We start from the raw sequence: 21,802 nt of genomic DNA on the forward strand, positions 1-21,802 counted from the left end.
GTATTGTCCCACTAGTGCAAAGATATTTGCAGCACCTCTGCCTGCATTGCACACTCAAACTCATTGTTACTAAGCCATTATACTAGCAAACACTGAGTGAACTTAGTGGCATCCTAAACGTGGCTGTTGGATTTCTGTATTGTCCCACTAGTGCAAAGATATTTGTATCACCTCTGCCTGCATTGCACACTCAAACTCATTGTTACTAAGCCATTATACTAGCAAACACTGAGTGAACTTAGTGGCATCCTAAAAGTGGCTGTTGGACTTCTGTATTGTCCCACTAGTGCAAAGATATTTGCAGCACCTCTGCCTGCATTGCACACTCAAACTACTTGTTACTAAGCCATTACACTAGCAAAATCTGAGTGAACTTAGTGGCATTCTAAACGTGGCTGTTGGACTTCTGTATTGTCCCACTAGTGCAAAGATATTTGCAGCACCTCTGCCTGCATTGCACACTCAAACTCATTGTTACTAAGCCATTATACTAGCAAACACTGAGTGAACTTAGTGGCATCCTAAACGTGGCTGTTGGACTTCTGTATTGTCCCACTAGCGCAAAGATATTTCCAGCACCTCTGCCTACATTGCACACTCAAACTCATTGTTACTAAGCCATTATACTAGCAAACACTGAGTGAACTTAGTGGCATCCTAAACGTGGCTGTTGGACTTCTGTATTGTCCCACTAGTGCAAAGATATTTGCAGCACCTCTGCCTACATTGCACACTCAAACTCATTGTTACTAAGCCATTATACTAGCAAACACTGAGTGAACTTAGTGGCATCCTAAAAGTGGCTGTTGGACTTCTGTATTGTCCCACTAGTGCAAAGATATTTGCAGCACCTGTGCCTGCATTGCACACTCAAACTCATTGTTACTAAGTCGTTATACTAGCAAACACTGAGTGAACTTAGTGGCATCCTAAAAGTGGCTGTTGGACTTCTGTATTGTCCCACTAGTGCAAAGATATTTGCAGCACGTCTGCCTGCATTGCACACTCAAACTCATTGTTACTAAGCCATTATACTAGCAAACACTGGTTGAACTTAGTGGCATCCTAAACGTGGCTATTGGACTTCTGTATTGTCCCACTAGTGCAAAGATATTTGCAGCACCTCTGCCTGCATTGCACACTCAAACTCATTGTTACTAAGCCATTATACTAGCAAACACTGAGTGAACTTAGTGGCATCCTAAAAGTGGCTGTTGGACTTCTGTATTGTCCCACTAGTGCAAAGATATTTGTAGCACCTCTGCCTGCATTGCACACTCAAACTCATTGTTACTAAGCCATTATACTAGCAAACACTGGTTGAACTTAGTGGCATCCTAAACGTGGCTATTGGACTTCTGTATTGTCCCACTAGTGCAAAGATATTTGCAGCACGTCTGCCTGCATTGCACACTCAAACTCATTGTTACTAAGCCATTATACTAGCAAACACTGAGTGAACTTAGTGGCATCCTAAAAGTGGCTGTTGGACTTCTGTATTGTCCCACTATTGCAAAGATATTTGCAGCACCTCTGCCTGCATTGCACACTCAAACTCATTGTTACTAAGCCATTATACTAGGAAACACTGAGTGAACTTAGTGGCATCCTAAACGTGGCTGTTGGATTTCTGTATTGTCCCACTAGTGCAAAGATATTTGTATCACCTCTGCCTGCATTGCACACTCAAACTCATTGTTACTAAGCCATTATACTAGCAAACACTGAGTGAACTTAGTGGCATCCTAAAAGTGGCTGTTGGACTTCTGTATTGTCCCACTAGTGCAAAGATATTTGCAGCACCTCTGCCTGCATTGCACACTCAAACTACTTGTTACTAAGCCATTACACTAGCAAAATCTGAGTGAACTTAGTGGCATTCTAAACGTGGCTGTTGGACTTCTGTATTGTCCCACTAGTGCAAAGATATTTGCAGCACCTCTGCCTGCATTGCACACTCAAACTCATTGTTACTAAGCCATTATACTAGCAAACACTGAGTGAACTTAGTGGCATCCTAAACGTGGCTGTTGGACTTCTGTATTGTCCCACTAGCGCAAAGATATTTGCAGCACCTCTGCCTACATTGCACACTCAAACTCATTGTTACTAAGCCATTATACTAGCAAACACTGAGTGAACTTAGTGGCATCCTAAACGTGGCTGTTGGACTTCTGTATTGTCCCACTAGTGCAAAGATATTTGCAGCACCTCTGCCTACATTGCACACTCAAACTCATTGTTACTAAGCCATTATACTAGCAAACACTGAGTGAAGTTAGTGGCATCCTAAAAGTGGCTGTTGGACTTCTGTATTGTCCCACTAGTGCAAAGATATGTGCAGCACCTCTGCCTGCATTGCACACTTAAACTCATTGTTACTAAGTCATTATACTAGCAAACACTGAGTGAACTTAGTGGCATCCTAAAAGCGGCTGTTGGACTTCTGTATAGTCCCACTAGTGCAAAGATATTTGCAGCACGTCTGCCTGCATTGCACACTCAATCTCATTGTTACTAAGCCATTATACTAGCAAACACTGGTTGAACTTAGTGGCATCCTAAACGTGGCTATTGGACTTCTGTATTGTCCCACTAGTGCAAAGATATTTGCAGCACCTCTGCCTGCATTGCACACTCAAACTCATTGTTACTAAGCCATTATACTAGCAAACACTGAGTGAACTTAGTGGCATCCTAAACGTGGCTGTTGGACTTCTGTATTGTCCCACTAGTGCAAAGATATTTGTAGCACCTCTGCCTGCATTGCACACTCAAACTCATTGATACTAAGCCATTATACTAGCAAACACTGAGTGAACTTAGTGGCATCCTAAAAGTGGCTGTTGGACTTCTGTATTGTCCCACTAATGCAAAGATATTTGCAGCACCTCTGCCTGCATTGCACACTCAAACTACTTGTTACTAAGCCATTACACTAGCAAAATCTGAGTGAACTTAGTGGCATTCTAAACGTGGCTGTTGGACTTCTGTATTGTCCCACTAGTGCAAAGATATTTGCAGCACCTCTGCCTGCATTGCACACTCAAACTACTTGTTACTAAGCCATTATACTAGCAAACACTGAGTGAACTTAGTGGCATCCTAAACGTGGCTGTTGGATTTCTGTATTGTCCCACTAGTGCAAAGATATTTGTATCACCTCTGCCTGCATTGCACACTCAAACTCATTGTTACTAAGCCATTATACTAGCAAACACTGAGTGAACTTAGTGGCATCCTAAAAGTGGCTGTTGGACTTCTGTATTGTCCCACTAGTGCAAAGATATTTGCAGCACCTCTGCCTGCATTGCACACTCAAACTACTTGTTACTAAGCCATTACACTAGCAAAATCTGAGTGAACTTAGTGGCATTCTAAACGTGGCTGTTGGACTTCTGTATTGTCCCACTAGTGCAAAGATATTTGCAGCACCTCTGCCTGCATTGCACACTCAAACTCATTGTTACTAAGCCATTATACTAGCAAACACTGAGTGAACTTAGTGGCATCCTAAACGTGGCTGTTGGACTTCTGTATTGTCCCACTAGCGCAAAGATATTTCCAGCACCTCTGCCTACATTGCACACTCAAACTCATTGTTACTAAGCCATTATACTAGCAAACACTGAGTGAACTTAGTGGCATCCTAAACGTGGCTGTTGGACTTCTGTATTGTCCCACTAGTGCAAAGATATTTGCAGCACCTCTGCCTACATTGCACACTCAAACTCATTGTTACTAAGCCATTATACTAGCAAACACTGAGTGAACTTAGTGGCATCCTAAAAGTGGCTGTTGGACTTCTGTATTGTCCCACTAGTGCAAAGATATTTGCAGCACCTGTGCCTGCATTGCACACTCAAACTCATTGTTACTAAGTCGTTATACTAGCAAACACTGAGTGAACTTAGTGGCATCCTAAAAGTGGCTGTTGGACTTCTGTATTGTCCCACTAGTGCAAAGATATTTGCAGCACGTCTGCCTGCATTGCACACTCAAACTCATTGTTACTAAGCCATTATACTAGCAAACACTGGTTGAACTTAGTGGCATCCTAAACGTGGCTATTGGACTTCTGTATTGTCCCACTAGTGCAAAGATATTTGCAGCACCTCTGCCTGCATTGCACACTCAAACTCATTGTTACTAAGCCATTATACTAGCAAACACTGAGTGAACTTAGTGGCATCCTAAAAGTGGCTGTTGGACTTCTGTATTGTCCCACTAGTGCAAGGATATTTGTAGCACCTCTGCCTGCATTGCACACTCAAACTCATTGTTACTAAGCCATTATACTAGCAAACACTGGTTGAACTTAGTGGCATCCTAAACGTGGCTATTGGACTTCTGTATTGTCCCACTAGTGCAAAGATATTTGCAGCACGTCTGCCTGCATTGCACACTCAAACTCATTGTTACTAAGCCATTATACTAGCAAACACTGAGTGAACTTAGTGGCATCCTAAAAGTGGCTGTTGGACTTCTGTATTGTCCCACTATTGCAAAGATATTTGCAGCACCTCTGCCTGCATTGCACACTCAAACTCATTGTTACTAAGCCATTATACTAGGAAACACTGAGTGAACTTAGTGGCATCCTAAACGTGGCTGTTGGATTTCTGTATTGTCCCACTAGTGCAAAGATATTTGTATCACCTCTGCCTGCATTGCACACTCAAACTCATTGTTACTAAGCCATTATACTAGCAAACACTGAGTGAACTTAGTGGCATCCTAAAAGTGGCTGTTGGACTTCTGTATTGTCCCACTAGTGCAAAGATATTTGCAGCACCTCTGCCTGCATTGCACACTCAAACTACTTGTTACTAAGCCATTACACTAGCAAAATCTGAGTGAACTTAGTGGCATTCTAAACGTGGCTGTTGGACTTCTGTATTGTCCCACTAGTGCAAAGATATTTGCAGCACCTCTGCCTGCATTGCACACTCAAACTCATTGTTACTAAGCCATTATACTAGCAAACACTGAGTGAACTTAGTGGCATCCTAAACGTGGCTGTTGGACTTCTGTATTGTCCCACTAGCGCAAAGATATTTGCAGCACCTCTGCCTACATTGCACACTCAAACTCATTGTTACTAAGCCATTATACTAGCAAACACTGAGTGAACTTAGTGGCATCCTAAACGTGGCTGTTGGACTTCTGTATTGTCCCACTAGCGCAAAGATATTTGCAGCACCTCTGCCTACATTGCACACTCAAACTCATTGTTACTAAGCCATTATACTAGCAAACACTGAGTGAAGTTAGTGGCATCCTAAAAGTGGCTGTTGGACTTCTGTATTGTCCCACTAGTGCAAAGATATGTGCAGCACCTCTGCCTGCATTGCACACTTAAACTCATTGTTACTAAGTCATTATACTAGCAAACACTGAGTGAACTTAGTGGCATCCTAAAAGCGGCTGTTGGACTTCTGTATAGTCCCACTAGTGCAAAGATATTTGCAGCACGTCTGCCTGCATTGCACACTCAATCTCATTGTTACTAAGCCATTATACTAGCAAACACTGGTTGAACTTAGTGGCATCCTAAACGTGGCTATTGGACTTCTGTATTGTCCCACTAGTGCAAAGATATTTGCAGCACCTCTGCCTGCATTGCACACTCAAACTCATTGTTACTAAGCCATTATACTAGCAAACACTGAGTGAACTTAGTGGCATCCTAAACGTGGCTGTTGGACTTCTGTATTGTCCCACTAGTGCAAAGATATTTGTAGCACCTCTGCCTGCATTGCACACTCAAACTCATTGTTACTAAGCCATTATACTAGCAAACACTGAGTGAACTTAGTGGCATCCTAAAAGTGGCTGTTGGACTTCTGTATTGTCCCACTAATGCAAAGATATTTGCAGCACCTCTGCCTGCATTGCACACTCAAACTACTTGTTACTAAGCCATTACACTAGCAAAATCTGAGTGAACTTAGTGGCATTCTAAACGTGGCTGTTGGACTTCTGTATTGTCCCACTAGTGCAAAGATATTTGCAGCACCTCTGCCTGCATTGCACACTCAAACTACTTGTTACTAAGCCATTATACTAGCAAACACTGAGTGAACTTAGTGGCATCCTAAACGTGGCTGTTGGACTTCTGTATTGTCCCACTAGTGCAAAGATATTTGCAGCACCTCTGCCTACATTGCACACTCAAACTCATTGTTACTAAGCCATTATACTAGCAAACACTGAGTGAAGTTAGTGGCATCTTAAAAGTGGCTGTTGGACATCTGTATTGTCCCACTAGTGCAAAGATATGTGCAGCACCTCTGCCTGCATTGCACACTCAAACTCATTGTTACTAAGCCATTATACTAGCAAACACTGAGTGAACTTAGTGGCATCCTAAAAGTGGCTGTTGGACTTCTGTATTGTCCCACTAGTGCAAACATATTTGCAGCACCTCTGCCTGCATTGCACACTCAAACTCATTATAACTAAGCCATTATACTAGCAAACACTGCTGCCAGTTTAAGGGCCGTAGTTGCATTGTCAGGGATAATTATTGTTGTTTATTCTGCTGTTAATAAAGCTAGACCACCGCTGCAATCTACACCACCTCTCAATTTTTACTACCACATTTTAAGTGCACAATCTTGTCGCAATCAAAATGAGTGAAAAATCGACAGATGCTGGTGTAAAGGGGAAGAGGCGTATTGGAAAAGGAAAAAAAAGGGTTTGTCCGTGGGGAAGGTGGCAAAGCTCCATTAACATCTGCTGAAGATAGACCATCTTACAGCAAAAGTAAGATGTCTACTACTTACGGTGGACAATCCGATGTGCTCCCTTTTTTACAGACACAAACAACTGGAACAAAGGTAGATGATGGCCAAAAAAGGAAAATGCTTGAATGGATCTCAAGTGGTCCAACAAGTGCCCTCTCCGCCACCTCAACTACCGCATCCAAAAAACACCAGTCCTCTGAGTTGTCATCCCAATCAAACTTGCTTTCTCCCAGCTCTGAAGTCTCCATCCGCCCTGCACAGTATGGTGGAACTGAGATGGCTGAGTCTGCAGAGCTGTTCAGTCACACTATAGCCTGGGAATCAGAGGTCTGCTCCCAAGCTAGAGTGAGTACAGACCAGGAAATGGTCTGCAGTGATGCCCAGAACCTTTGTGACTCTGATTCAGGCAGTGAGGACCAAGTTTCTGAGCATAATGTTGACCCTTTTTCACAAACTGTAACACCTGTTGTTATAGACAATGAGGAACATAGTGATGACGATGAGACGCAGATACCAGATTGGGATGACAAATTAAATATTCGGTCAGGGCAAGAAGAGGCTCGGTCTGAGGGTGAGGGAAGTGCAAACACAACAATTGATGAGGAAGTTCTAGATCCCACCTGCTGTCAACCCACACTCAGGCCCTCGAGGAGGTCAACAGAGACGGTGGAGGAGGATGCAACTGACGACGAAGTTACCTTGCGCCTTCCTGGACAGAGTAGGAGTACTGGTAGCACGTCTACAACTGCATCCTCAGCCACCACTGTGCCTCTGAGCACTAGTCGGGGTGGATCAGCAGGTCGCATGCCCTCTAAGCCTTGCCTAGCCTGGTCCTTTTTTGACATAGCAAAAGATCGCTCAAATTATGTGATCTGTAAAATTTGTCGTGATTCTGTTAGTAGAGGGCAAAACCTCAGCAGTTTGACAACTTCTTCCATGAATCGTCACATGAATAAATATCATATGTCCCGGTAGGAAGCTCACCGTGCTGCAATGCGGCCTAGCGGAGCGAACCATCCACCGCCTGCCCCTTCTAGTGCATCCGCACGCTCTTCATCTTCTAGGACTGTGGGGACACCTGTCACACCTGGTTTTCCACGCACAACTTCCATCACTGTAAACGCAACAGGCAGTTTGCTTGGTAGGTCGTCAGTTGGTTTGGAAGGGGAGACAAGTACGTGTGTACAGCTCTCTCAGACATCGATAGCACCAACGTTGGATGAAGGCGACATCATGTCTACGCCTGCACTTTCCTCACAAACCTGCATTTTTCCAGGGACACCCTACTCAACACCGTCTACACACAGCAGCCAGATCTCTGTCCCTCTGATGTGGACAAATAAAAGGCCATTTCCTGCGACCCATGACAAAGCTAAGAGGTTGACTTTATCCCTCTGTAAGCTCTTGGCTACCGAAATCCTGCCTTTCCGCCTGGTGGACACACAGGATTTTAGAGACCTTATGTCTGTCGCTGTGCCCCAGTACCAGATGCCCAGTCGCCACTACTTCTCTAAGAAAGGTGTGCCCGCGCTACACCAGCATGTCGCACACAACATCACCGCTTCCTTGAGAAACTCTGTGTGTGAACGGGTGCATTTCACCACCAATACTTGGACCAGTAAGCATGGACAGGGACGTTACATGTCGCTGACTGGGCACTGGGTAACTATGGTGATAGATGGTGAAGGGTCTGCTGCACAAGTCTTGGCGTCCCCACGACTTGTGTGTCAATCCTCTGTCTGTCCAAGTTCCGCCACTGCTTCTGCCTCCTCCACCTCATATGGGTCCTCCACCTCCGCCCCAAGCCTGCCTGGTCAGGCCACCAGCGTTCGCGCTGTGCAGAAGGAATCACGCACCGCTCATTACTATGCTGGCAGCAGAGCGCAACGGCATCAGGCGGTCTTTAGCTTGACATGCCTTGGGAATACGAGTCACACAGCTGAGGAGTTGTGGTCAGCTCTGTGGTCCGAGTTTAATAAATGGTTGTCTCCACTCAACCTGCAGCCTGGTAAGGCCGTGTGCGACAATGCTGCAAACCTGGGTGCGGCCCTTCGCCTAGGCAAGGTGACACACGTGCCTTGTATGGCTCACGTGTTGAAACTTGTTGTTCAGCAATTTTTAACACACTATCCCGGCCTAGATGGCCTTCTGACCAGGGCATGAAAACTGTCTGCTCACTTCCGCCGTTCAAGCGCCGCAGCTGAGCGACTTGCATCGCTCCAGAAGTCTTTCGGCCTGCCGGTTCATCGCCTGAAATGCGATGTGGCGACACGCTGGAATTCAACTCTCCACATGTTACAGCGACTGTGGCAGCACCGCCGAGCCCTGGTGCAATACGTCATGACGTATAGCCTGGGCCAACGAGATGCAGAGGTGGGGCAGATCACCCTGATGGAGTGGTCTCAGATCAAGGACCTATGCACCCTTCTGCACAGTTTCGACATGGCGACGAATATGTTTAGCGCTGACAATGCCATTATCAGCATGACAATTCCAGTCATTTACATGCTGGAGCACACGCTAAACACTATTCGGAGTCAGGGTGTGGGACAACAGGAAGGGGAGGAACTACAGGAGGATTCATATGCGCAAGGGACAACAACATCACCAAGGTCCAGACGTTCATCATCACCAACGCGGCAGGCATGGGACCATGGGGGACAGGGATCAACAAGGGCGCATGGTAGGAGGCGAAATGTTGAGGAAGGTGCAGGAGAACATGAAGAAATGGATGACGAACTGTCCATGGACATGGAAGACTCAGCGGATGATGGAGACCTTGGTCAAATTTCAGTTGAAAGAGGTTGGGGGGAGATGTCAGAGGAAGAAAGAACGGTTAGCACCTCTATGCCACAAACACAGCGTGGACTTGGTCCGCATGGCTGCGCAAGACACATGAGCGCCTTCTTGCTGCATTACCTCCAACATGACCCTCGTATTGTCAAAATTAGAAGTGATGATGACTACTGGCTTGCCACACTATTAGATCCCCGGTACAAGTCCAAATTTTGTGACATAATTCCAGCCATAGAAAGGGACGCACGTATGCAGGAGTATCAGCAGAAGCTGTTACTCGATCTTAGCTCGGCTTTTCCACCAAACAACCGTGCAGGTGCAGGAAGTGAATCTCCCAGTTGTAACTTGACAAACATGGGACGGTCTCGTCATCTTCAACAGTCTACCCGTACCAGTAGCACCGTATCTGGTGCTGGTAACAGCAATTTTATGGAATCTTTTCATAATTTTTTTAGACTGTCCTTTGCAAGGCCACCAGAGACAACAAGTCAGACACATAGTCAACGGCTGGAGAGGATGATACAGGAGTATCTCCAAATGAACATTGATGCCATGACTTTGCAAATGGAGCCTTGCTCATTTTGGGCTTCAAATCTTGAAAAATGGCCAGAGCTCTCCAGTTACGCCTTGGAGATTTTGTCGTGTCCAGCAGCGTTGTCTCTGAACGTGTCTTCAGTGCTGCTGGGTGTGTGCTGACAGATAAGCGCACGCGTCTGTCCAGTGACAATGTGGACAGACTAACGTTCATCAAAATGAACAAGTTATGGATCCACAAGGAATTTACTACCCCTGTGTCATCCTGGGGAGAGTAAATGCTTGTGGATTTGGAATGTGCTTGATGCAAATCAAAACATCCTGTTTGCAACTAGGGCACAAGTGCTGCCACTGATGCGGTGTCTGTGTGGCCCAATTTTTGGAAAAAAGGGAGACTCCGCTTGGAGTAACCCTTGCTTGATATGTTTTTTAAAGGAGCCAAGATGAACAAAGCTGGGATCAGGAAAGACTTTGCTACCTACCCCGGTGTCATCCTGGGGACGGTTAAGAATGGCGTATTTTTGAATGTGCTTGATGCAAATCTAGCTGTGAAGTGTACAACTGGGGCACAACTGCTGCCACTGAAGGGGTGGGTGTATGTGGGGCCTAATTTTTGGAAAAAAAGGGAGAGTCCGCTTGGAGTAACCCTTGCTTGCTGTGTTTTTTAAAAGGAGCCAAGATGAACAAGTCATGGTTCAGCAAAGACTTTGCTACCTACCCCAGTGTCATCCTGGGGACGGTAAGAATGGCGTATTTTTGAATGTGCTTGATGCAAATCTAGCTGTGAAGTGTACAACTGGGGCACAAGTGCTGCCACTGAAGGGGTGGGTGTGTGTGTGGCCCAATTTTTGGAAAAAAGGGAGACTCCGCTTGGAGTAGCCCTTGCTTGCTGTGTTTTTTAAAAGGAGCCAAGATGAACAGAGCTGGGATCAGGAAAGACTTTGCTACTAGTGATGAGTGAGTATGCGTGTCACTACTCTGTACTCACACGAGTTTTACTGTACTCGGGCTACTCGGCGGGGACCGAGTAATCTCGCGATACTCGTGCTGTACTCGTGGTCTTCATCCCTGCATGTTGGCGCTCTTTTGAGAGCCAGCCCTCATGCAGGGATTGGCTGGCAGACCACTGCAATACCACAGCCCTGTTAGTTGTGGAATTGCAGTGATTGGCCGGCCTGCACAGCGTGACCGAGCCTTTATACCGGCGGGCGCGCTGTGCTCTGCACACAGCCATCTCATATTCCCTGCTTTCCCCGCCCACAGGCGCCTATGATTGGTTGCAGTGAGACACGCCCCTACGCTGATTGACAGGTGTCACACTGCACCCAATCACAGCAGCCGGTGGGCGTGTCTATACTGTGCAGTAAAATAAATAAATAATTAAAAAAACCAGCGTGCGGTCCCCCCAATTTTAATGCCAGCCAGATAAACCCATACGGCTGAAGGCTGGTATTCTCAGGATGGGGAGCTCCACATTATGGGGAGCCCCCCAGCCTAACAATATCAGTCAGCAGCCGCCCAGAATTGCCGCATACATTAGATGCGACAGTTCTGGGACTGTACCCGGCTCTTCCCGATTTACCCTAGTGCGTTGGCAAATTGGGGTAATAAGGAGTTAATGGCAGCCCATAGCTGCCACTAAATCCTAGATTAATCATGTCAGGCGTCTCCCCGAGATACCTTCCATGATTAATCTGTAAATTACAGTTAAAAAACACACACCCGAAAAATCCTTTATTAGAAATAAAAAACAATAACAAAGTCCCTCATCACCAATTTATTAACCCCGACAAACCCTCCATGTCCGGCGTACTCCACGGACCTCCAGCGTCGCGTCCAGCTCTGCTACATGCAGGTGACAGGAGCTGCAGAATACACCGCCGCTCCTGTCAGCTTCACACAGCAACTGAGGTGAGTAGCACGATCAGCTGCTGTCAGTCAGGTAACTCACGGCCACCGCTGGATCCAGCGGTGGCCGCGATTAACCTCAGTGACAGCTCAGCTGATCGCGCTACTCACCTCAGTTGCTGCGTGGAGCTGACCCTGACCGGTGCGGCGGTGAGTAGCGCGATCAGCTGAGCTGTCACTGAGGTTAATCGCGGCCACCGCTGTATCCAGTGACAGCGGGTAACCTCAGTGACAGCTCAGCTGATCGCGCGGCTGTCTTCATTAGCTGCGTGGAGGTAACAGGAGCGGCTGTGTCTGCTGCAGCTCCGGTCACCTCCATGCAGCAGCGCTGGATGCGACGCTGGACCATCCTGGATTACGCCGGACATGGAGGGCTTTCTGGGGCTGATTAAAGTGGTTAACCAGGGTATATGTTTGTGTTTTTTATTTCTAATAAATGATTTTTTCGGGTGTGTGTGTTTATTTACTGTAATTTACAGATTAATCATGGAAGGTTTCTCATAGACGCCTGACATGATTAATCTAGGACTTATTGGCAGCTATGGGCTGCCAATAACTCCTTATTACCCCGATTTGCCAAAGCACCAGGGCAAATCGGGAAGAGCCGGGTACAGTCCCAGAACTGTCGCATATAATGTATGCGGCAATTCTGGGCGGCTGCTGACTGATATTGTTAGGCTGGGGGGCTTCCCATAACGTGGGGCTCCCCATCCTGAGAATACCAGCCTGCAGCCGTATGGCTTTATCTGGCTGGTTTTAAAATTGGGGGGGACCGCACGCCGTTTTTTTTAATTATTTAATTATTTATTTCACTGCACAGTATTGACACACCCACCGGCTGCTGTGATTGGGTGCAGTGTGACACCTGTCACTCACCGTGGGGGCGTGTCTCACTGTAACCAATCATAGGCGCCGGTGGGCGGGGAAAGCAGGGAATACGAGATTGTTTAATGGGCGGCCGGCTTTTTCAAAAGAGGAAAAGCCGCCGGAGTTTAGTGAACAGCTGTGCAGCGCCGCGCCGGAGATCGGGGAACGGTAAGTAAGAGAGAGGGGGGAGAATGACCGACAGACAGCTAGAGGGACAGATAAGACAGAGAGACCGACCGACAGACATAGAGACCGACCGACGGGAGATAGAATGAAAAAAAAATGACCGACATCGCTAGTAAAAAGCACAAAACGTGCATTTTGGACATTGGAGTGCCACACAATGTTTTTACGTAAAATCTTTCATGTCATAATCTCAAAAAGTAACATACACCAGCTCTATCTCACTATTGGGTATGTGCCCTTAACATTTCCGCCATGAAAATTCATTTTGGTGTCATTTTGGAAGGTTTTCTGGTGAGTCTGTAAAAATGGCGTAAAACTCGGACAAAATTGTTCACAGCTGTGATTTTTGAGTGATAAATGCTTCAAGGGGTCTTCCCCATGCTGTTGCCATGTCATTTGAGCACTCTTCTGAGACTTTTGTGACATTTTTAGGGTTTCTACATGCTGCCGGGGGGTCATTTCATAAAAATACTGGTGTCTCCCATAGGATAACATTGGGCTCGGTGCTCGGGCCGAGTACATGAGTATCTTGGGATGCTCGGCCCGAGCCTCGAGCACCCGAGCTTTTTAGTACTCGCTCATCACTATTTGCTACCTACCCCGGTGTCATCCTGGGGACGGTTAAGAATGGCGTATTTTTGAATGTGCTTGATGCAAATCTAGCTGTGAAGTGTACAACTGGGGCACAACTGCTGCCACTGAAGGGGTGGGTGTGTGTGTGTGGCCCAATTTTTGGAAAAAAGGGAGACTCCGCTTGGAGTCACCTTGCGGTGTTTTACATGATTTTAGAAGGGCGTGCCATGCCTATATCTGTGTGTCCTCCTCTTTTTCCTTGTCCAGCTCTTTTGTTTTCGCAAGAGTATATGTCCTTGTCACTTTCCCATGTGTTTGTGTTGTGTTGTGAGTTGTTTGTCACCTTTTGGACACCTTTGAGGGTGTTTTCTAGGTGTTTTTATGTGTTTGTGAATGCCTGCCATTGTTTCCTATGCGGTTCGAGTTCGGTTCGTCGAACGTTCGACGAAGTGAACTCGAACGGGACCTCCGTTTGACGAACCAAACTCGAGCCGAACCACAACCGGTTTGCTCATCTCTAGTTCTAACTCCTCTGTTGCTCTGCAACTGGTGCCTACAAACATTACCAGCAGAATCTGCACTCCAGATTGCACTCCTTGTAAATGAATAGTGTGTGTGTTTGTGTGAGTGTGTGTGTGTGAGTGTGAATGTGTGTGTTTGTGTGAGTGTGAGTGTGTGTGTGTGGGGAGGAGGGGGGAGGGGGGTAAAGCAACGTTTTAATTATAAAAACTGAATTTTTAATGTTATAAAATTTTGTGAAGCACATGTTAGAAGAAATTGCTCACCACATACATCGACAAATTTTTTCAGGGTCTTAGGTTCCAAATTGGGTACATTTGTGAGGTGTTTTGCCACCTCAGGGTCTTTGCAACTGCAACATGGTAGGTGCAATCTATTTCAGACAAATTTGTTTCCAAAAAATCTGCAAATCGTCTCTTCAGTGAGAAAGTAGACAATCTCTAGTGCCACCTTTTGGAAGTATCAATCCTAAAAGTCAAAAATGACCCTTTAACGAGCCTTGTCATATGACTTAGGATTTATGCCAGATCAGAACCTCAATTTGCAGATACAGTGTTTTGTGACGGTTGTTTCTCGTCAGTGCAAAGTATTAGATCTGATCTGGTTGTATAAGAAGTTAAGATGGGGTCTAAAGGGGAAGCTATTCTCCTTGTGGAGTCTGACATACCATTCACAAACAGTGTTAATTTTCTTCCGAGCCCAAACATATGGGGTATTGCTGTGTTTTAGAGAAATGCCATAATACATTTTGGGATTATTTTTTCTAGCTACCCATTACTAAAGCAACCTTTTAATGAAAAAAGCTATTTTTTTTATTTTTCTACTTTTCGTTAATTGCTGTGCAGCACCTAAAAAGTTATAAAACTTAATGGCACCAATTACTAATGCCGTGTAAGATCAGTGCAAAATGCAACTCTGATGGCATCTGACAATGTTCAGAAGGGCAGGTTGCTTACTGTGCAGGCAGTTAGTGAGGTAGAAGAGGACGATCTAGATAGAATCTTGTGTCCAAACATCCTTATTACAAATAACACTGAAATATTAAAAAAGATAGGTACTTACATGGACTTTAACGCCTGTGTTGGACTTTTTAACTCCACTTGTTTATAGTCACTTAAATCAGGAAGTTCAGAAAGAGCGATTCTCCAACTCTAGTGCTCTTCATAGGGAGTATGTTACTGACGCTGCTCCTACTGACACCTTGTGGACATTATTTTCTAAGGTTTATTTACTTAATTATGTTAGTCTAACCATGAAAAAATCCCTACTTAAAATTGAATACTTTAATAGATATACATTAAAAATGACAAAAGGTAACATGTAGACAAAACCAATCAGTAATATTGAGTGGGGTGAATGATATATCTGAAAGTGCACAGATATTATAAACAAACATCTAAGGGTTAGGTGCCCAAAAGAATGTGTATACCCACATATTCAAGGTACAAAAAGGAAATGTACATATAAGGCTAGGTTCACATTTCTGTCAATTTGTATCAGTCACAATCCGCGGCTCTGGTAAACAACGGAATCCATTTGGCGGATTCCGTTGTTCCCATAGACTTGTATGAGCAGCAGATTGTGACTGATGACGCTGCGTTGCATCCTCCGCCCGACTAATCAGTCGTGGAATGACTGACCGCCGAGCGGCAGGAACGCAGCATGTAACGTTTTTTGAGCAGCGCAATCTGTAGGCTTTTGTTGCGCATGCTCTCTCTGGCTCCCTGCACACGTAACCAGGGTACACATCGGGTTACTAAGCAAAGCGCTTTGCTTAGTTACCCAATATTTACCTGGCTACGTGTGCAAGGAGCCAGCGCTAAGCGGAGTACACTGGTAACCAAGGTAAATATCGGGTAACCAAGCAAAGTGCTCTGCTTAGTTATCTGATATTTACCCTGGCTACGTGTGCAGGGAGCCTGACACTTCCCCACTCAGCTCCACCCCTTCCCGCACTCCGCATGTACACACACACAGACACACACACACACACACACTCTCACCTGTCCCCAGCCATGCAGTCCCCGGCACTGACGTTCTCAACGCCATGGCCCCGCTCGGCTCCACCCACCCCGCACTCCGCCCCCCCGCACACATTCTCGGTGGCCGAACGATTAGCTGATCCCCCGGTGGCCGACTACTGTGAGCGATCAGCTGATCACCCAGCGGCCGGCTGCTGTGAGCGATCAGCTGATCACCCAGCGGCCAGCTGCTGTGAGCGATCAGCTGATCACTCTCATTAGCCGGCCGCCGGGAGATCAGCTGTTCGCTCTAAGCCGGCGGCCGGGTGATCAGCTGATCGTTCTCTCTTTTACAACGGAGTCCGATAATGAATTAAATTCTTGTCATTCGTTGTACAATGCATCAGTCACAAGCATCAAGCAACGCATGTGACTGATGCAAAACAACGGAAATGTGAACCTAGCCTAAGAGCGAGGTCAAGATGCAGCACACAGAGGAGGAGGATTCAGTGGTAACTCATTTCTGCACGTGTCAAATCAACTGTTGCCAGTACAAAATAAAGGCCTAAGCTGTCCTAAGGGAAACCCTGGGATGAGCCCTACCTGACAGCAGAGGATACCACCCTAAAATTACGACAATTGTGCCCCCGCTCATCGTGATCTCTCTCTAGTGTATCCCTATAAATAAATCCCTGTGGATAAAACACATTAGAAAAAAATGCAAAAAATGAAATCACACCAAAATCACACCCGGGCCACCCAGTTTGTTTCAGCCAGATGTCGAGCCTAGATTTTTCTGGCCAGAGGCTTGAGGGGCGAGGTCTTCAGGGTCAGTAAAGCATTTTCAGTGACCACAGGTGGCGGTGGCTTGGCCTCTGGAGCAGACAGGGCCTCTCGCATCCCAGGCTTCTGTTCCGGCTAGGCCTTCATCAATTGCCGGACCCACTTTCCGCGACTCACTTTGGAGTCAACACTGCAATTGCTACTTAAGGGGGCATTATCTCTTCCACTGCAGTGGCCAACTCCTGCCACATATACCCAAACTCCAGGGTCCATTTTCACAACTACAGGCCCCCGGGTCACCCTTTTTGGCTTTGTAAGTCAGCTGAGTGACCCAATTTTGCCAACCCCAATGAGCACAGTTATTTTTGGACCACAGACCATACTATCGGCCATCTTTTGCCAGAAAAGGCTCCATAAGATGGTCCTTCTCCATCTTTAGAGACTACAATGGCGCCGGTCTTCAAGGTTGGGGAGTCTCTCTTTTGTAGACTGCACCCTCCAAGGTTGGGCCTCTTCCAGTTCCTCCTCGCATTTCTTCATGGCTGCCGCCCATTCTTCATCAGCTTCTTGGGAAAGGCATGCTGTCATGTAAAACTCTTTAAGGGTCCTTAAGCGGGCTTTACACGCTACGATATAATTAATGATTTATCGTCGGGGTTGCGTTGTTTGTGACGCACATCCAGCGTCATTAACGATATCACAGCGTGTGACACTTATTTGTGACCTAAAACGATCACAAAAGCGGCCAAAATCGTTTGCCGCGGAGAGGTCGTCCTAAAACAAAAAATTGTTCTCTTCTTATTAGTGATATTGTTCCTCGCTCCTGCGGCAGCACACATCGCTGTGTGTGACACCGCAGGAGTGAGGAACATCTCCTTACCTGCCTCCACTGCCAATGCAGAAGGAAGGAGATGGGTGGGATGTTTACATCCCGCTCATCTCCGCCCCTCCGCATCTATTGGACGGCTGCCGTGTGACGTCGCTGTGATGCTGCACGACCTTCCCCCTTAGAAAGGAGGCGGATCGCTGGCCAAAGCGACGTCGCAGGACAGGTAAGTCCGTGTGATGGGGGTAAGCGAGGTTGTGCGCGACGGGTAGCGATTTGCCCATGTCGCACAACTGACGGGGACGGGTACGATCGCTTGCGATCTCGCTAGCGAGATCACAGAGTGTAAAGCCCGCTTTACTCCCCCTCCCCACCATCAGCCACAGATCGTCATGATGATTATCTCATCGGCCTGAAAGTTTAGGAATTTACGACTCGGGGATGGTAGAGCTATAGCCAAAAGATGTACAGAAAAGACAATCCTTTATGCTGTTTAAGGGAAAACTCCTAATACAATTTTTAACGTGGCCCATTAATGCTAGAAAAATTAAAAACATACTGCCAGAATCCCTGTGGAGCGCTGAACCCAGCGCACCGTTTAGCTTGACTGGGAGATCGCTGGTATCACAACAAATTAGTATTGGCCAGTAAAATCATGCTAGATGCGTTGTGTTTGGTATCTATGTAAATGTAAAATCGAGATATAAAATATGACGCTAATATCTTTCACCTGTGTAGCCTAGGGGCAAAGATATGTGAAAAGCTAGTATTAAAGAACTTTGTGACACTCTTGGCACAGCCCACAAGAGACTGTAAAATGAGGTCACAGAGAGGGGGGTTACCTGAGGGCATAAGAGCGATTAGCTCCTTGCAGGGGGGAGTCAGTACTGGAGGGCATCAGTAAGTGGTGATGCTGGTCGTCTTTCTACCATCTTCTTCTCTTGGAGCTCCTCCCTCTCTAAATTTGGACGTAACATCTATGGTACGAGTTTAGTAAGTCTCACGTTTATACCTTTTATTTTTATGTAACTGTCTATACTGTATTTGTATTGTTCCCTTTTGTTAATTCTTGTATTTTTTTTAAACACTGCCTATTTTCGGATTAAATATAAAAAAATTAATTGTTTGTTTCCTTCTGTTCTATATACGAACCCAAACCCGTCAGAAAGCCTTCTGCTATCTGAAATGGGTCCCCAGCTACCTGTAGAAAGTCTGGGTGGTGGCAGCATAATTATTATTGCATAGAATTATTGGAGCGCTATCATTAAGGGTACCGAGGTATATATATATTCCATTAGCGGGAATCGGTGATATATACAATTACCCTTGCTGTGAGACCTCCAATATTTGGCATTATTAGCTCAGCAGCCTGATTTTATGCATTAAATGGAAAAAGCTCTGGCACACTCAATGAAAAAATGAGAAAATAGAGATGCTTTTGATGCTTCCAATGTATATTTATTTGTGCAAGGATCAAAACAATTTTTCAAATTTCATCCAACGTTTCGACCGTGTGTTTTACGGTCTTTATCAAGGATGGAATTTATTTAAGATAAAAGATCAGATGGTCAACATCCATTATGTACAATAAAATACAAAATAATTTTTTCAAAGCCAAAAACCGTACATAATTTATCACATAAATCTTTTTATCACAAAGACTTTCTTGGCAGAAAAATATACATTCATGAATTATATGACAACATGACAAGACATCTGGATGTAATCAAATTAGCCTGAAGAAGAGTATGGGATTACCCATGATACATTGAACATAAAGTCACAGACAAACACCCACCTAAATATAAGATGAGTGAAATTGGTGATATTTGACAATTATTTGTCACAACGAATCAATGAATGGATATACTTGAGATCCTGTACAAAATAGTGAAGATACTGTTATAAACATCATACGATATACGAATCTATTCCAAAAAACAGACTGAAAAAATTGATCATAGTGCGCACATAAATTATCTACCTTGTGCATCAAATTTTGATAGGTAGTTGATGATGAAATCCACTTTCATAAATGAGGCATCATGTGCGCCTGAATAAAGATATGCGAGGTATTCTAGATGAATATACATTTGAGTATTAGTGTAATCTATGTGACATACATAAAAAAAAAACACTGCGCACTGTAACCAATGTATTTCTAGGAATTCTCTGATGTATACAATCAGACAGAGTATAGGACACATAAAGCATAAAACTACCTTGTACACTTTGTCTTAGCAGACGCAAAAGGAGGAATTAGTAATTCTGTAAAGGGTATTCTCATTTTTCTATAGGAAATAAATAACTCCATATTAAAGACATCATGAGAATCAACATGACAGAAAATGAATTCTCAGTATGTCAACCCCAATATAAGGCACATGTAGCAATGAATGAACATAACATGGGAATTACCTTAGCCTGGTGTGAATAGATAAACAACCAGATCAATGGGTGATATGAGAGAGACACGTCTCTGAAAGGCTATGGAGAAAACCTGCTAATATATGACAAATATTAGGCAATTGATCTAGCGTGCTTTTCATATGAAAAGTGCTCAATAAGGCACATACCTCACAAGACACTTTTGGTTAAAGGGGAAGACAGCCAAGCTGTAGTGACATGGGTCTATAAAGAAACAACACATAAGTTTTAGTAATACGCTATGCCAGGTGAAGATAGTTGCAACCGCCTCTTTGTATACCTTGTAATTGGTGGTCCAGGGTGGGGGCCCTCAGGAAAATGTGCAGGGTGGCTGGGGTGAGGGCGCTTTATATGCTGATGGCTGCGTCCACTTCCTGCTGGGTGGAACGCAGTGTGCTGGTCCGTGGAGCGCACGCCGCGCATGCGCAGTGCGCCAAATGCACCGCGCATGCGCTGGGCATGGAGCACAGGCCAGTGTGTGGGGATTACGTGTCAGCTGCGTCCCTCCGAAGTGGAACGCAGCGTACTGGCCGGTGGAACGCACGCCGCACGTGCGCAGTATGCTGAACACACCGCGCAGGCGCGGGGCACGGAGCACCGGTCAGTGTGAAGGGATTGGTGCTGATACGGAGGTGTGTTTAATGTGTAGTGTCCATCCCTATCTTGCAAGGGATGGACACGTGTGTACTGGGCGGTGTAGTGCAGACAACGCCCGCGCAGCCCAATTGCTTGAACTGCACAGGCGCCGGGCGCAGAACACCGGCCAGAGTGTGGGAAGAAGCAGAAATTACAGAGGCATAGTGTACTGGCACATGGATCGCGCACCGCGCATGCGCCGCACAGTATACTGTGCAGCACACTTGCAGGGCACGGAACATAAGTCAGTGTGCGAAATATACATAATACAGTGAAAACCGCTTGATGGCGGTATACTAAACCTATCGACGTGCATTATAGTGCCAGGTAGTGCTCTGGAGAGGTGAAGTGCCATTTTCAGGTCATGGGTGATTAATATCACGGGAGATAAGAGGAACCTAAAAGAGAAAAATAAATTAGTATAAATGGACTCACTATATTAAAGACATTCATTGCTAGTCCGTCTATTGGAGTTTTACAATAGTTCATGATAATAACTGCCCTGATTTGGGGAGGGGGGGGGAAAGGAGGGAGAAAAAAGAAAAAAGGAAAAGGAAAAAAAGAAAAGGAAAAAAAGGGGGGGGGGAATTCATTAAAACCCATCAAGATCTTAGACATAAAAATCACCTTAGGTTAAGCGGAGCACCACGGCTGTCCGCTAAGAATCATATATGTACATCGTATTCTCTATTGAGTCCTCTAGGTTCTAATGTGTTCAAAGTGAATATCCAGTATGATTCTCTCTCTTTGAGACTACGTATCCTAGTACCACCCCTGCGTGCGGGGGGCACATGGTCTATTACCTGATATCTGAGTTGAGCGACAGTGTGGCCGTGTGTTATAAAATGGTATGGAATGGGCAGCAGGGTCTGTTTACACCTTATTGTGGACTTATGTTTACTGATGCGGTCCCAGATATGCTGGGTAGTTTCACCAACATATCTGAGACCGCACAGACACTTGATCAGGTAGACAACAAACGTGGATTCACATGTAAAGAACTAATGTATTGGAAATATGCGGCCTGATAGAGGATG

The 21,802-nt window shown here is 45.5% G+C and overlaps 1 protein-coding gene across 1 annotated transcript in view; it reads right to left on the reverse strand.

The window, feature by feature from the left end:
• The window catches only part of LOC142256081 (NXPE family member 1-like), a 533,261-nt gene extending 518,008 nt beyond the window's left edge, over positions 1 to 15,253 (reverse strand). Inside the window, exon 1 of the mRNA XM_075327595.1 lies at positions 15,195 to 15,253. The gene's annotated coding sequence lies outside the window, so the exon portion shown is untranslated. The remainder of the gene's footprint in view (positions 1 to 15,194) is intronic.
• Positions 15,254 to 21,802: the final 6,549 nt, after the last annotated feature.

Source organism: Anomaloglossus baeobatrachus, chromosome 11 (genome assembly GCF_048569485.1).
Source record: "Anomaloglossus baeobatrachus isolate aAnoBae1 chromosome 11, aAnoBae1.hap1, whole genome shotgun sequence".
Taxonomy (NCBI): Eukaryota; Metazoa; Chordata; class Amphibia; order Anura; family Aromobatidae; genus Anomaloglossus; species Anomaloglossus baeobatrachus.